The following is a 14,487-nucleotide window of genomic DNA, read 5'->3' on the forward strand; positions in this document are numbered from 1 at the left end:
TACAGAAAGAAAGATCTTTCAGCCACCGGTTCACTCAGCAAGTGGCAGCAACAGCCTAAGCTGAGCTGATCAAAAGCCAGGTACCAGGAGCTTCTTCTGTGTCTCCCAAGCAGGTGCAGAGTCCCACGCCTTGGCCCGTTCTCTACTGCTTTCCCAGGCCACAAGCAAGGAGTTAGACCGGTAGTCGGGCAACAAGGGCACAAACTGGTGTCCACATGGGATCCTGGTGCATGCAAGGCAAGGACTTTAGTTACTAGGATACTGTGCCAGGCCCTCTTTCACTTTCAGCTACCCCTTCCTTCCACTCTGAATTTCATCTCTCTCAGTTTTCTTTGCCTGAAATATTCTCCATTTTTGGAAGGGGAACAATTCAAAGCCTAATCATGGCAGGGGAAGGGCAATTAGCCTGTTAAAACATTTAGCAACCACATCAGGGGTTGCTGTTTGGGAGGTCTGCATTTTATGTTGGAGCATCTGGGTTCAAGTCCAGCTTCAATTATGATCCCAGCTCCATGCTAACATACACCGTAGGGTGGCTCAAGTAACAGGGTCCATGCGACCCATGAGCAAACCCGGATGGAGTTCCTGGCTCCTGGCTGCCATCTAGCCCAGTCCTGGCCTGATGATTGCAGGCATTTGGAAGGAAAACAGGCAAATGGGAGATATCACTTTTTCTCTATGCCCCTCTCTCGCTCTCTCCTGTTCTATTTATATCGTGTGTGTGTGTGTGTGTGTGTGTGTGTGTGTGTGTGTGTGTGAGAGAGAGAGAGACAGAGAGAGAGAGAATTTCTGTGTATATGCATGTACATCCTCATCTGTAAATATTTAAATAAAAAATTTTCAGGGCCCGGTACAGTAGCCTAGTGGCTAAAATCCTTGCCTTGTGCAAACCACAATCCCATATGAGCACTGATTCTAATCCAGTTGCTCTACTTCCCATCCAGCTCCCTGCTTGTAGCCTGGGAAAGCAGTCGAGTACAGCGCAAATCCTTGGGACCCTGCATCCACATGTGGGAGACCCAAAGGAAGTTCCTGGCTCCAGATCAGTTCAGCTCCGGCCATTGCAGCTGCTTGGAGAGTGAACCAGTGGATGGAAGATTTTTTTTTTCTTTCCCTATAACTGCCTTTCCAATCAATCAATAAGTGAATAGCTAGGTAGGTAGGTAAATAAATAAATCTCTTAAAAATGAAATCAGGTAATTTAAAAATAAATAATAAGGGAAACTTTTTAAGATAATAGCACATCATGCAATTCACAAAATAGGAATAAACTTCGCAAGAAAATTTCAAAAACCTGCACTAGAATATAGAAGCTCCAAAAATTCATATTTTCTTGGCCAAAAGAGTAAGAAACGGAGAGTTGAACAAAATGCCTTGACAGCACGTGCAAGCATCTCTCAACTGATGCAGCAGGGGTCCAGCGACAAGTGAACAGATATCCCACTTTCACCCCAATAGTCTAAGGCAGTGTGAAAGGGCAATGGAATGAAGGATGATCCCACTGAGCATAGAGGAGATTACAGACCACTACCACTGCCTTGAAACAGAGAATCTGTGGGCCTGGTACGGTGGCCGAGTGGCTAAAGTACCTTGAAAGCACTGGAATTCCATGTGGGTGCCATTCTAATCCGAGCAGTCTCATTTCCCACCCAGCTACCTGCTTGTGGCCTGTGAAAGCAGGTAAGGACAGCCCAAAGCCTTGGGATCCTGCACCCACTTGGGAGATGTGGAGGAGGTTCCTGGCTTTGGATCAGTACAGCACCAGCCATTGCGGTCACTTGGGGAGCAATTTATCAGATGAAAGATCTTCCTCTCTGCCTCTCCTCCTCTCTATATATGTGACTTCGCAATAAAAACAAACAAATCTTTCTTAGATAGAATCTGTGTAATAATAAAAAAAAAATCACTATTAACTCATGTAACAAAAATACCAAAATCTCAGGAAAAGTTTTAACCTCGGGCTACTAAGCGACTGGGTATGTGCCTGTCCGTGTTGCTGACAAATAATGGGAACACACAAATGTCTAAGTAGCTGATACTGCTTGGAAATAACCAATCAGAGTAACTTACTGCTTTGACACATTGAATTTCACTACTAAAATTGAATACTTCCAGTACTGGTGCAATTCATAAGGCTGTTAGGGCTACTAATTCAGACTCACACTGACAAATACCTCTGTAGCATCCTATTTTGTAGCAGTTTGGTTGCTGCTGCAAAAGTGTGACAACATAACTTAGAGGGCGTCAGCATGATAGCACAGTGGGTCAAACCACTATGCCAGCATCCTACATGGGTGCCAGTGTGCCTCCTGGTGGCTCCACTTCTGATCAGCTCCAAGTGAATGTACCTGGGAAAGCAGTGGAAAGGTGGCCCGAGTCCTTGGGCCCCTTCACACCTGTGGGAGACACAGATGAGGTGCCTGACTTCATTTTGCCCAGCCCAAGCTGTTGTGGGAACTCAGAGAGTGAATCTATGCATGGAAGATCTCACTTCTTCCCTCTGTAACTGTCTTTCAGATAAAAGAATTTTTTTTCCAAAGATTCTAGCATTGTGATGCAATGGGTAATGTTTTTGCGTGAGACGCTGGCATTCCAAGTGTGAAATGGTTCAAGACTCCAGCAGCTTCACTTTCTATCGAGTTTGCTGCTAATGCACCTCGGAAAGCACGTGGCTGAAGTGTATGGGCCCCTGACACCCACATGGAGACCCAGAAAAAGCCCCTACTCCTGGTTTTGCTCTGGCCTGTCCCAGTCCTGACTTTGCAGCCATTTGGCATGTGCTTTCTCTGGCTCTCTTTCAAACAAATGTGGGGTTGGCACCTTGTATAGCACTATGCCTCCAACTCTAGTGCCAGCTTTCCATAGGAGCACTAGGCACTAGTGCACGTCCTAACAGCTCTAACTCCAACCCAGCCCCCTAGCGGAGACCTGGGAAGACAACAGAGGCGGGCACAAGCCCTCACACCCCTGCAGGCTCACAGGAGTTACTGGCTGGTGACTGGCTCAGCTCCATTTGAGGAGTAAATCATCAGATGGAGGATGATGCTCTAGGTGTCTCTGTCCTCTCTCAGGAGCTCTTTCAAACAAAACAAAATAAATCTTAAACACATACACCACCCACCCCAACGAAAACCTCTGTGAAGTTTAAATAAGAATCAAGACAAAGTAAAAACTACTGAACTGTGACAAACTTTTGATATATTAATTAAGATTTTACATGGGGGGCCCAGCACCATAGCCTAGCGGCTAAAGTCCTCGCCTTTCATGCACAGGGATCCCACAGAGGCGCCAGTTCGTATTCCAGCTGCTCTACTTCCCTCTAGCTCCCTGCTAGTGATCTGGGAAAGTATCCTAGGAGGGCCCAAAGCTTTGGGACCCTGCACAAGCACGGGAGAGCCAGAAGTTCCTGGCTCCTGATTGTCACAGTTCCAGCCATTGCGGTCACTTGGGGAGTGAATCAACAGACAGAACATCTTCCTCTCTGTCTCTCCTCCTCTCTGTAAATCTGACTTTCCAATAAAAATAAATAACTCTTTAAAAAAAAAAAGAGAGATGCTACATGGGACACTTGTATCCCATATCAGCATGCTTAAGTTAGAGTGTCAGCTCAACTTTTTTTTTTTAAGATTTATTTTTTTAATTTTTATTGGAAAGTCAGATACACAGGAGGAGAGACAGAGAGGAAGATCTTCCATTCACTGATTCACTTCCCAAGTGGCTACAACGGGGCTGGAGCCGAGCCAATCTGAAGCCAGGAGCCTCCTCTGATCTCCCACACTGGCGCAGGGTCCCAAGGCTTTGGGCCGTCCTCGACTGCTTTCCCAGGCCACAAGCAGGGAGCTGGATGGGAAGTGGAGCTCCCAGGATTAGAACTGAAGCCCATTTGGGATACTGGCAGGTGAAAGGCGAGGATTTTAGCCTCTAAGCTACCACGCTTGGCCCAGCTCAATTTCTAATTCCAGCTTCCTGCTAATACTCGCAGGCAAGAAGGTGTTAATGGTTCCAGAGGTTGAGTTCCTGACATCCAAGAGGACACCTGGACTGAGTTCCCAGCTTCAGACTTAGGTCTGGCACTGACCTATTTGTCATGATCTTCTGGGGAGTAAACCAATGATAGATGATCTCTCTCTCTTTCTCTTAGCGTCTCAATTCAATTAACCAACTAATTAAAACATTTATAGGGATAGGCAGGATGGCTCAATTGGCTAATTCTCCACCTGCAAAAAATGGCATCCATATGGGCGCCAGTATGTGTCCCATTTGTTCCACTTCCCACTCAGCTCCCCGCTTATGGTCTGGGAAAGCAACAGAGGGTATCCCAAAGCCTTGGGACCTGGTCCAGCATGGGAGACCTGGAAGAGGTTTCCAGCTTCGGATCAGCTCAGTTCCAGATGTTGCAGCCACTTGTGGAGTGAACCAGGGGATCAAAAAATCGCTCCCTCTTTTTGTAACTACCTTTCCAATAAAAACAGATTTTAAAAAATTTAAAGGCGGGCCCGGCGCGGTGGCGCAAATGGTTAAAGGTCCTCGCCTTGCACGCCCGGGATACCATATGGGCGCCGGTTCTATCCCCGGCAGCCCCGCTTCCCTTCAGCTCCCTGCCTGTGGCCTGGGAAAGCAGTCGAGGATGGCCCAAAGCTTTGGGAACCTCTGTATATCCGCCTTTCCAATGAAAAAATAATAAAAATAAATCTTTAAAAAAAAAATTTAAAGGCATTTTAACTGGTGGGACATAATAGGGGGCTCAAGGTAATTAAAAAATATTTTAACATCTATTTCAATGTAAAAACAGTGTGAAATTAAGTAGTAAAGTTAATAATTTGTGTGCAGTAAGTTGTTTTGTGTGTAAAATTATCACACAGTATACTAAAAGAATATGACCAGGCAAAGGAAGGGAAAACCACTGATTTTTGAAAGTAAGCTTTGGGCCCGGCGCGGTGGCGCAAGTGGTTAAAGGTCCTCGCCTTGCACGCCCGGGATCCCATATGGGCGCCGGTTCTAATCCCGGCAGCCCCGCTTCCCATCCAGCTCCCTGCATGTGGCCTGGGAAAGCAGTCGAGGACGGCCCAAAGCTTTGGGACCCTGTACCCGTGCGGGAGACCCGGAAGAGGCTCCTGGCTTCGGATTGGCATAGTATCGGCCATTGCACTCACTTGGGGAGTGAATCATCGGATGGAAGATCTTCCTCTCTGTCTCTCCTCTCTGTATATCCGCCTTTCCAATAAAAAATAATAAAAAAATAAATCTTAAAAAAAAAAAGAAAGTAAGCTTTTCATTTTCTCCTTCCCACACACACTTAGGTCACTCTGTTCCCCTCCACAGTGCAAAGGACTAGCAGAAACTCTGGTTTGTGATCAGTGCTCTCGGCAAAAGTGTGAACTCTGTGAGTGCTAGAATTTCTGTACTAACCCTAATCTAACAAAATCCCTGTCAGAATGCAACCACCTTCAAATCTAGACGAATGTTCACATTCCCACACTAGCTACGGAACCTAACTAATTCTCAGTGGTAACAATACACTGCAAGCTTACACTTCGAAATCAGAATGTTGAACAGATTCTAGGTCCAGGAGGTGAACCTACTAAGTCCAGTCCTCACCTAGGTTTAGCTGGAATTTCAAGTGCGAGGTGGAGTGGAGGAGAGAAAATTAAGTGGGTAGCTATAACAGATCACTTGTACCTCTCAGCACTTCTCTCGTTCCCACCACTCCCCCGGACCAGACAGAGCTGTGGCTGACTCTAGGAAGGGGCAGTCTGCTTTGGAAAACAGCTACGGAGACAGGAGGAACAAAGGAAGAAAAGTTTGTAGCTCCCTAAAGAGAAATATTTTGCAACTATCCCCAATAATGCAGAAAAGAAGTCATCACCTTTCTGAAAGCAACTTTTTTTGTATCTGCACAGCACGTCCCATGCAAGAAGGTTAGGAGGATGCCTAGAAAGCACACTCATCCAAGCAGTTAGCCCATACCTGTAGCTTTACACCTCCCTCTCTGGACTATGTCTTCACTCTAAAAACCAAGGGAAAAAACACATGTAAGTGGGCCATGCCTGTACTTCTCAAACCTGCAGACAGACACAGATATTTGTTCCAAATAAAAGGCCCTGTCACCAAGGCAGCAGGCACAAAAGCAAACAAAAAAACAAAGAACCCCTCCCTTTCCCATTTCTATCATACCTTAAAGATAAAATCCATCTACTATCTCAAAGTTAATTTTAAGACACCATCAACTGAAAAGATGGAGAACTGAAGTACTTAAAGAGTTAAACAAGAGGCTTACCCCTGAATGACACAACAAACAGCAAAATAATGACAACAATTTATGAAGTGCATTGAGCTCGCAAAACAATATGTGCCTTTGGACAAGAGACTCAGAAACACTAAGGCCTGTGTAACTTTTTTCTTCTTCTTCTTCTTTTTTTTTTTTTTCCTTAATTTTTATTGGAAAGGCAGATATACAGAGAGGAGAGACAGAGAGGAAGATCTTCCATCCGATGATTCACTCCCCAAGTGAGCACAACGGCCGATGCTATGCCAACCCGAAGCCAGGAGCCTCTTCCGGGTCTCCCATGTAGGTACAGGATCCCAAAGCTTTGGGCCGTCTTCGACTGCTTTCCTGGGCCACAGGCAGGGAGCTGGGAGGGAAGCAGGGCTGCTGGGATTAGAACCAGCACCCATATGGGATCCCGGCGTGCAAGGCGAGGACCTTAACCACTGCGCCATCGTGCTGGGCCCCTGTGTAATTTTTAAAAAAAATTTTTTTAGCAACTAACGCATCATGTCATTACTGTGGAGAGGACACACTATTTCGCCAAAGCAACTTTCCCTAATCAGGAGGTGCCGGGCATGAAGCTCGGGGCAAAGGCAACCACATTCTTGCCTCTGTAAGTGCATCTGGGTGGCCCTGGGTCAGTGGTGAACCACTGACACCAACAAATTCAGAAGACGGGGAAGCTAATTGAAGGTAAAAGCAAAGAGAACAACCACAAAACCAATTTGTTTTATTTTAAGCATCACCAAACAATTTTGCAAGTAAAGATTGATTCTATTAAGCCCTCCAAATGCCTACAGATTTCTACTTATCACTCCTGCCAGGAGAACCCCACCTATAGGCATGGACCTGCACAAAGTCACTGAGGACAATGTCGACACTGGAAAGCAAGAATCATGGCAGAAAAATCAAGACCCAGAGCTAAGTAACTAACCACCACTCAGCCTCCCTGAGACAAACTGGCTTCTCCACTCGCATAAAACAGGTACTAGGGAATTTTGATTGGTTTTTCATATGGACCTAGTTGCGAGTTTTCGTATTTAACCTGTGATATTCCAATGACTTTAAAGTACATACTATTAACAAATAACTTCCAAAAGCATTTACATGGACCAGATCTCTATCTTCAAAAATTCCTCTATTTTATTCCCAATTCGTCAATGACACAGCATCCTGCTGTTCTGTGGGGACTACTCAAGGATGCACAAACTAAGGAAAATATTCTGCTTCTGCTCTCTGAGAAGGGGATGACAACCAAAGGCTACCCACAGAGCTCATGACAAAGAGGACCCCAATCTAGGAAATGCCAACAGCTAGAGACAGTGTGCCTGGAAAGGGCTCTGTGGGGCCCAGCGTGGTGGCCTACCAGCTTAAGTCCTCGCCTTAAATGTACCGGGATTCCATATGGGTACTGGTTCTGATCCCGACAACTCCACTTCCCATCCAGCTCCCTACTTGTGGCCTGGAAAAGCAGTCGAGGATGGCCCAAAGCCTTGGGACCCTGCACCAGCATGGGAGACCCAGAAGTTCCTGGCTCCTGGCTTCAGATCAGCTCAGCTTCGGCCATTGCAGCCACTTGGGGAGTAAATCAGAAGATAGAAGATCTTCCTCTCTGTCTCTCCTCCTCTCTGTATATCTGACTTTGCAATAAAAATAAATAAATCTTTAAAACAACAACAACAAAAAAAACCCTGTCCTGGAATAGTCAGCAGTCCTGTTTGCGAGAAAGTACATTCTTGGGGCGGACACCATGGCATAATTAGTTAAGCCTCCACCTGTAGTGCCTGCATCCCCTACAGATACTGGATTCCCAGCTGCTCCATTTCTGCTCTGGGAAAGCAGTGAAAGACAGTCAAGTCCTTGGGTACTTGCCCCTCGTTGGAGATCCCGAAAAAATTTCTGCCTCCTGCTTCTGACCGGCCTAGCTAATATGGCCACTGGGGAGAGAATCAGCAGATGGAATATCTTCCTGTCTCTCTGCCGGAGTCCAGCTCCAGCTGAGTTCAGAACTCGCGAAGGGTGCGTGGATGAGGCGTAAAGAAAACAGACAGAGATGGACCGCTTCAATTCCATGATCATAGTGGACAATGCGAGAAAGCTGTCCACTTTTGACAGAACCAGTCAAGCTCTGGCTCAGACTTGTTACGTCATGGTCAAGTGGGTGTTTCTAAGGATAATTCTGTCACTTGTTTCACCTTAAAGCAGGTTGTTACCCATCCTGACCCCGTGGTAAGGAAGTTCTCAATAAATGGTGCATATCAATCAGCAACACATTCCTACTACAATCCTCATTCTACAACTTAATTTTGAATCAGTTAAGGGAGGAAAGGCATCACAGAAGGGAGGACCTAAAGATCAAAGAAAGAGGGAAAGAATAGATTCCCACTACACCTGGGGATGGAACACCCTTGAAGGGGCAGAGACAGCAATAATGAAAGGCCTTTTGGCTAACACAGTGTCAGCAACATCAACTTCCAAGCTCACATTGGTAGTAAACATTAACTCCACAGAGGCAGACAATGCCTAAATAAATTATAGAAATCTCAGCAAAAGGAAGTGGAGTTGCATTCAGGTGGCTGTAGAGACATCCACCAGGCCCTGCCATAAAGCGGGAAATTCCTTGTGGCCCTGTCTGCAATGGAACAATACTCTTCACACCTTCCTGCCTTCCACACCCATCAGAAGGACCGCCCCCCCCATCTCTCCTCTGTAACTCTTTCAAATAAAAATAAACAAATCTTGGGGCCCAGCGGCATGGCCTAGTGGCTAAAGCCCTCGTTTTGAACGCGCCGGGATCCCATATGGGCGCCAGTTCTAATCTCGGCAGCTCCATTTCCCATCCAGCTCCCTGCCTGTGGCCCGGGAAAGCAGTCGAGGACGGCCCAAAGACTTGGGACCCTGCGCCAGTGTGGGATACCTGGAAGAGGTTCCTGGATCCTGGCTTCGGATCCGCATAGCACCAGCCATTGCGCTCACTTGGGGAGTGAATCATCGGACGGAAGGTCTTCCCCTCTGTCTCTCCTCCTCTCTGTATATCTGACTTTCCAATAAATAAATAAATCTTTTTAAAAATAAATAAATCTTTAAAAATAAAAAAGAGAACAATTTTCTTCAAAAGCCTTTTTTCCACAGCTTTGTTTTTCTTACATTCTGTTGCCTATTCTGTGAGAAGACAGAATGCTCTGGGGAAAAAAGGAAAGCTGGTCAGAATTTGAAAGCACTGGCTCTCTGAGGTTGCCTGGCCTCTATTCCCTTGGTGCTCCATAGATGTCTGCTTCTATTAACACTCCCTGCACCATTCTCTATCACCACACAAGGGTAAAAGAGCGAAGGGAGAGGCCAGCATCGAGGTCTAGCCACTGCTCCACTCGCAGTACTGCTCCCTGCTAATGTACGTGGAAAGCAGCAGAGGACAGCCCACTTAGCAGAACCGGAAGAAGCTCCTGGCTTTCACCTGGCCACGCTTCAGCCAATGTGGCATTTGGGAAGTTTCTCTCTGTGTGTGTAATACTTCCAAATAAATAAATCACAAGATGGGAAAGGGCACTAAGGGAGAAAAGGAGCACCAAATAGGGTGACAAGAGGGGGAAAAAAGAGGGGGCGGTGTGCAGCACCATGGCTTAACCAGGAAAGTTACATAACCATTTTCACGCTGATTGCTGCACAACCACTCCAACTCCCTGCTAACGCACCAGGCGCAGCAGTGAAGAATGGCTCAAATGCTTGAACCCCTGACCTACGAGGGAGAAAGAAGCTCCTGGCTCCTGGCTCCACACTTACACGCGCCCAGCTCCGGGTGTTGTGGCCATTTAGGGAGTGAACCTGCAGATGGAAGAACTCAGTCTCTTCCTTTCTCTCTGTAACTCTACCTTCCAAATAAATAAATAAAACTTTAAAGGGGAGGAGCAGCACAGGCTGCCTGAGGGAACCAACAGTAGTAGTTATCCTTAAAATATTAAGATGCTAAGGAGCAGTACACTCTCTTCCACCTTACTCCCCTCTCAGAAACAGGCATAACAGAAACATTTACCCAATCACCTTCCCCCACCTCTGACCCTCTCCACCCTAATCAGAGGTCCACATGGGTCTGCAGCCTCCTCACCTTTGTAATAAACATTAAAGTAAAATTTAAATTAATGAAAAATATTAACACTATTAACACACAACCTCATTTGAAGTTTTCAAATTATACTTGACTGAGGTAGAGTTGTGGCACCAAGGGGCTAAGTTGCTGCTTGGAAAGCAGACATCCCTTACTGAGAGTCACACCAGCGACCATGCTTCCACCTGTGAAGGCAGCAGATGTGGCCCCATGACTTGGGTCCCCAGCCTGCCACCCATGTGGGAGACCAGGATGTAGTTCCTGGCTCCGGATTTCTTCCAGGCCTAACTATGATGCACAAACTGATCATTTGAGTGAATCAGCAAATCAAAGATCTCTTTGTCTCTGACTCTTTTAAGTAAATAAATAAATACCTTAGGGGTGGGGGGGGAACTTTAAATTGACTGACATGAACGCTCTGAGCTCTACATGCCTTTTTTTTAGAGTAAGCAAGGTAACGAGCCAGTGCATAGCTGGGCTATACCTGCTTATATTCTGAGTAACAACACAGTGCCCTTCCCCAGAAGGTGGCCACCGATCTTACATAGCAGGCACTGGCACAGATTCCAGAGACCTGCGCTATGGGCACGGTGATACTCAGTGACCTACATAAGTCCTGAGCCCACACACAGCCTAGGCCTCATCAACAAGCCTCATCCTTATTAGCAATTACTAGTAAATGATTTCAATAATTCCTTGAATAACTTTGATAAAGCTAATGAAGAATTTAACAACTGCAAACATTTTCAAATGTTTCCCCCTCCCTGGCTTAAGTTTACTGACCAATTTTGGAAGAAAGAAGCATTAGCATTTTTCTCCTAAACATGAAAGTGAAGCCACTGAGGCTGACAAACAACAGAGGATCAGGTAGGTTCCAAAAAATTCTATCTCCTGGCCTTCGGAGACCTTTCTAAGGTCTCTTGGGAAATTGAACTAGCCTGAACAATTCTAAACAGTAAATAATTCAGATTTTATGGCTGGCTTTGAAATGAAGTGTTTCTTACACAGCAGAGTTTTCAGTTTTAAAATCCATGAGTTTAAGCCTTCAATGGTAATAACTGTGCACCCTCAAATGGATGGGATTTGGTATTCAAACTTTATGAAACCATGGCAACTCCAAGGAAAGGAAAATGTCCCCAAGACTTGCAAAGTGGCAATAAACAACAGCTAACACCGATATGCATTTACTACATGGCATGATGCTTTTAGGCACCTTGTATATTATAAATACATACCTTTTAAAATATTTACTTATTTAGTTTGGAAGGCACAATAACAGAGAGAGAGTGCCACAACAGCTACAGTGGCCCAAGCTAAAGCCAGGAGCTAAGAGTACCACTTGAATTTTCCTCATGGACCACAGGGCACTTGAGGGAGCAACAGAAAACCTCCACTGACACTCTGATATGGGATGATGGAGTCACAAGAGGCAGGAATAACCCACTGCCAATGAGGCCAGCCCAGACAATTTTTCTGTGGCTAATCTTGCAACTTTTGCAACTGCTACAAGAACTTCAAGAAACGTGCTTAAGTGTAGTGAAAAGTTCCTACTGTTACTTGGTAAATCGGTGGCTTAACAGCAAGTTAATCCTCAGCTCAAGGTGTAAACTTCCTCACTTGTACCTCGCAAAAGGACTTAAATCACTTATCATCAAAAGGCACTTACCATCAAAATGCCCAAAATACAACAAGCCACTTTTAACTAGACAAGAAAAGGATCATGTAATAGAAACGATTTTGGGAAAGTGCACTACATGATTGCTGCCTTTTAGAGCTGGCTTACTACACCCTCGATTTCTTTCTTCCTGGTAAGGACGGCTCAATAAGAAGGCTGGCCTTTGCTTTGGAATACTCCATTTCACCCATGCTTGCTGGAGTCCAGCTCTAGCTGAGTTCGGAACTAGCGAAGGGTGCGTGAATGAGGTGCAAAGAAAGAAAAAGACAGACCACTAGGACTTCATCATCATAATGGACGACGCACAAAAGCTGTCCGCTTTATTTATACAAAATCAGTCAAACTCTGGCTCAGACTTTTTACGTCATGGTCAATGGGTGTTTTCTAAAGGTAACTCCACCATTTGTTTCACCTAAGGCTAGGACGTTAACCACCTGGTGCCTGGCTAGGAAAAAGTTCTCAATAGATGGTGCATATCAATTACTAACACATTCCTACCACAATTACTCTACAGCTTGGTCTTGAGACAGTCAAGGAAGGAAGGGCTTCACAGGAGGGGCCTAAAAGATCAAAGAAAGAGGGAAAGAATAGATTCCCACTACACCTGAAGACAGAACACCCTTGATTAGCATATTGCCACAAGATGCAGCCCTAACAGCAATAACAGCTTTTTGGCTAAAAACGGTAACAGCAACATCAGCTTCTAAGCTCCCATTGATATTTAACAGTAACTCGCAGAGGCAGACAATGCCTAAATAGATTACAGAAATCTCAATGGGGTTGTCCGGTGTCCATGCAAAGGGAGGCAGAGCTGCATTCAGGTGTTGTAGAGACATCCGCAGGGCCTTGCCACACAGCGGGAAGTTCCTTGCGGCCTTGCCTGCAAAGGAACGATTCTCTTCACACCTTCCTGTCTTCCACATCCATCACTCGGACCCCAGCACATGCTCACACTCCAGAAAGCTCAATAATTAGATAAAACAATCTAATGTGTAGCTTCTCCAGCAGCCAGTTCATCATATGTAAAACTTCCCCAAGGACGGACACTAGGACTCTGCAGTGTGTGCTCGGAGCAGTGCACCCACCTCTTCTCTACAGGGAATCCAGAGCATGGGAAGCACAGTGGCATCGGATGCTAATCTAATGCTAATCTAGGCACACATGTCACAACCAGTAACAGGCTCCACCTCAGAGGCTAAACACATGTGTAAACACACTCAGCATAGATAAGTGAAATCAAGGCCGCAAATGTTCCCCGGGAAACTAACCATTAATAAGATGGCATTGCTTATGTGTAAAATGTAAACTGGTATAGGAAAGCACAAAATAAATGCCCTCTGTCTAGTGCCAGCATATCCACAGGTCCAGTAGAGCATCAGGTCTGGTTTTGACTTGTCTTCATCAGAAGGGACAAGACTTTTAACTTTAGCCTGTATGATACAAAATACTTCTTTCTCATGGCGCTGCTCTGTGGCTACTCAGCTGGTCCCTCCCTCTGATTCAGGTTCAGGTCCATTGTTTACTGACTATATGAGTCATCTAAGTGCGTCCTCTTCATGACCCTAATACAGACATTTATAAACAGATCTCAACCTCATCTCCACACTGGCCAGTATGGTCATCCTTATGGCCTGCAAAGGCAGAGAAAGATAGCTCAAAGACTTGGGGCCCTACACCCATGTGGGAGACCCAAAGAAGCTCCTGGCTTCTGGCTTCAGATTGGCTCAGCTCTGGATTATGCAGCCACTTGGGGAATGAATCAGCAAAGTTAAGATCTTTCTCTGTGTCTCTCCTCTCTGTAAATTTGATCTGCCTTTCCAATAAAAATAAATCTTTCCAAAAATCTCTTTCTACTTCCTCCCCCAATTCCCATCCTTTCAAAATGATTCTTTCCTCCCTATACAGCATTCCTACTAGAGTGAGGTGTGTGTCATTCTCTCTACAACTCTTTTTGTTTCCCTCCCATGACAGCTATCAGTACCACCCAACAGCGGTCCACACATGGTAGCTAAGCTTTTCCTCTGGGCAAAATTATGAATGGTACTTGGTACTGAGTAACTTTCTAGTTTGCAACACTCCCAATACACTGGTGCTAAATATTTGCCCTGCTATTTCTACCTTCAAAGTCATAGGAACACAGTCAGAGGGGCAAATGTTCTCTGCCCCACCCACAGTGGGGAAGCAGCAGGGTCTCTGACAGGTTGGACTAACTGCAGAGACTGAGACCCCAGGAATTCAAACACAAGGACTCAGCCACTCAACTTTTCCACGAGGTTCATGTATCACTCGCGCAAATCTCACGTTCTAAGGCCACCAAACCTCCTTACTTTCACTGCCCTGCCATAAGGCCAGATCTGTCTCATTCCATGAGTCACTGCAGCTCCTCTCCAAATGCATTTTGATTTCAGCCCACTTGTGAGGCTCTTCAGGGCTGCACCATAT

General features: G+C 45.7%; 1 protein-coding gene across 1 annotated transcript in view; it reads right to left on the minus strand.

Annotated features, from left to right (window-relative positions):
• Positions 1–14,487, minus strand: part of CELF1 (CUGBP Elav-like family member 1) — an 86,999-nt gene that overhangs the window by 36,398 nt on the left and 36,114 nt on the right. The window contains exon 2 of the mRNA XM_040980238.1: positions 5,968–6,007. The gene's annotated coding sequence lies outside the window, so the exon portion shown is untranslated. The remainder of the gene's footprint in view (positions 1–5,967; positions 6,008–14,487) is intronic.

The sequence above is a fragment of the Ochotona curzoniae genome, unplaced genomic scaffold (genome assembly GCF_017591425.1).
Source record: "Ochotona curzoniae isolate NIBS_2020 unplaced genomic scaffold, NIBS_Ocur_1.0 contig_3432, whole genome shotgun sequence".
Lineage (NCBI taxonomy): Eukaryota > Metazoa > Chordata > Mammalia > Lagomorpha > Ochotonidae > Ochotona > Ochotona curzoniae.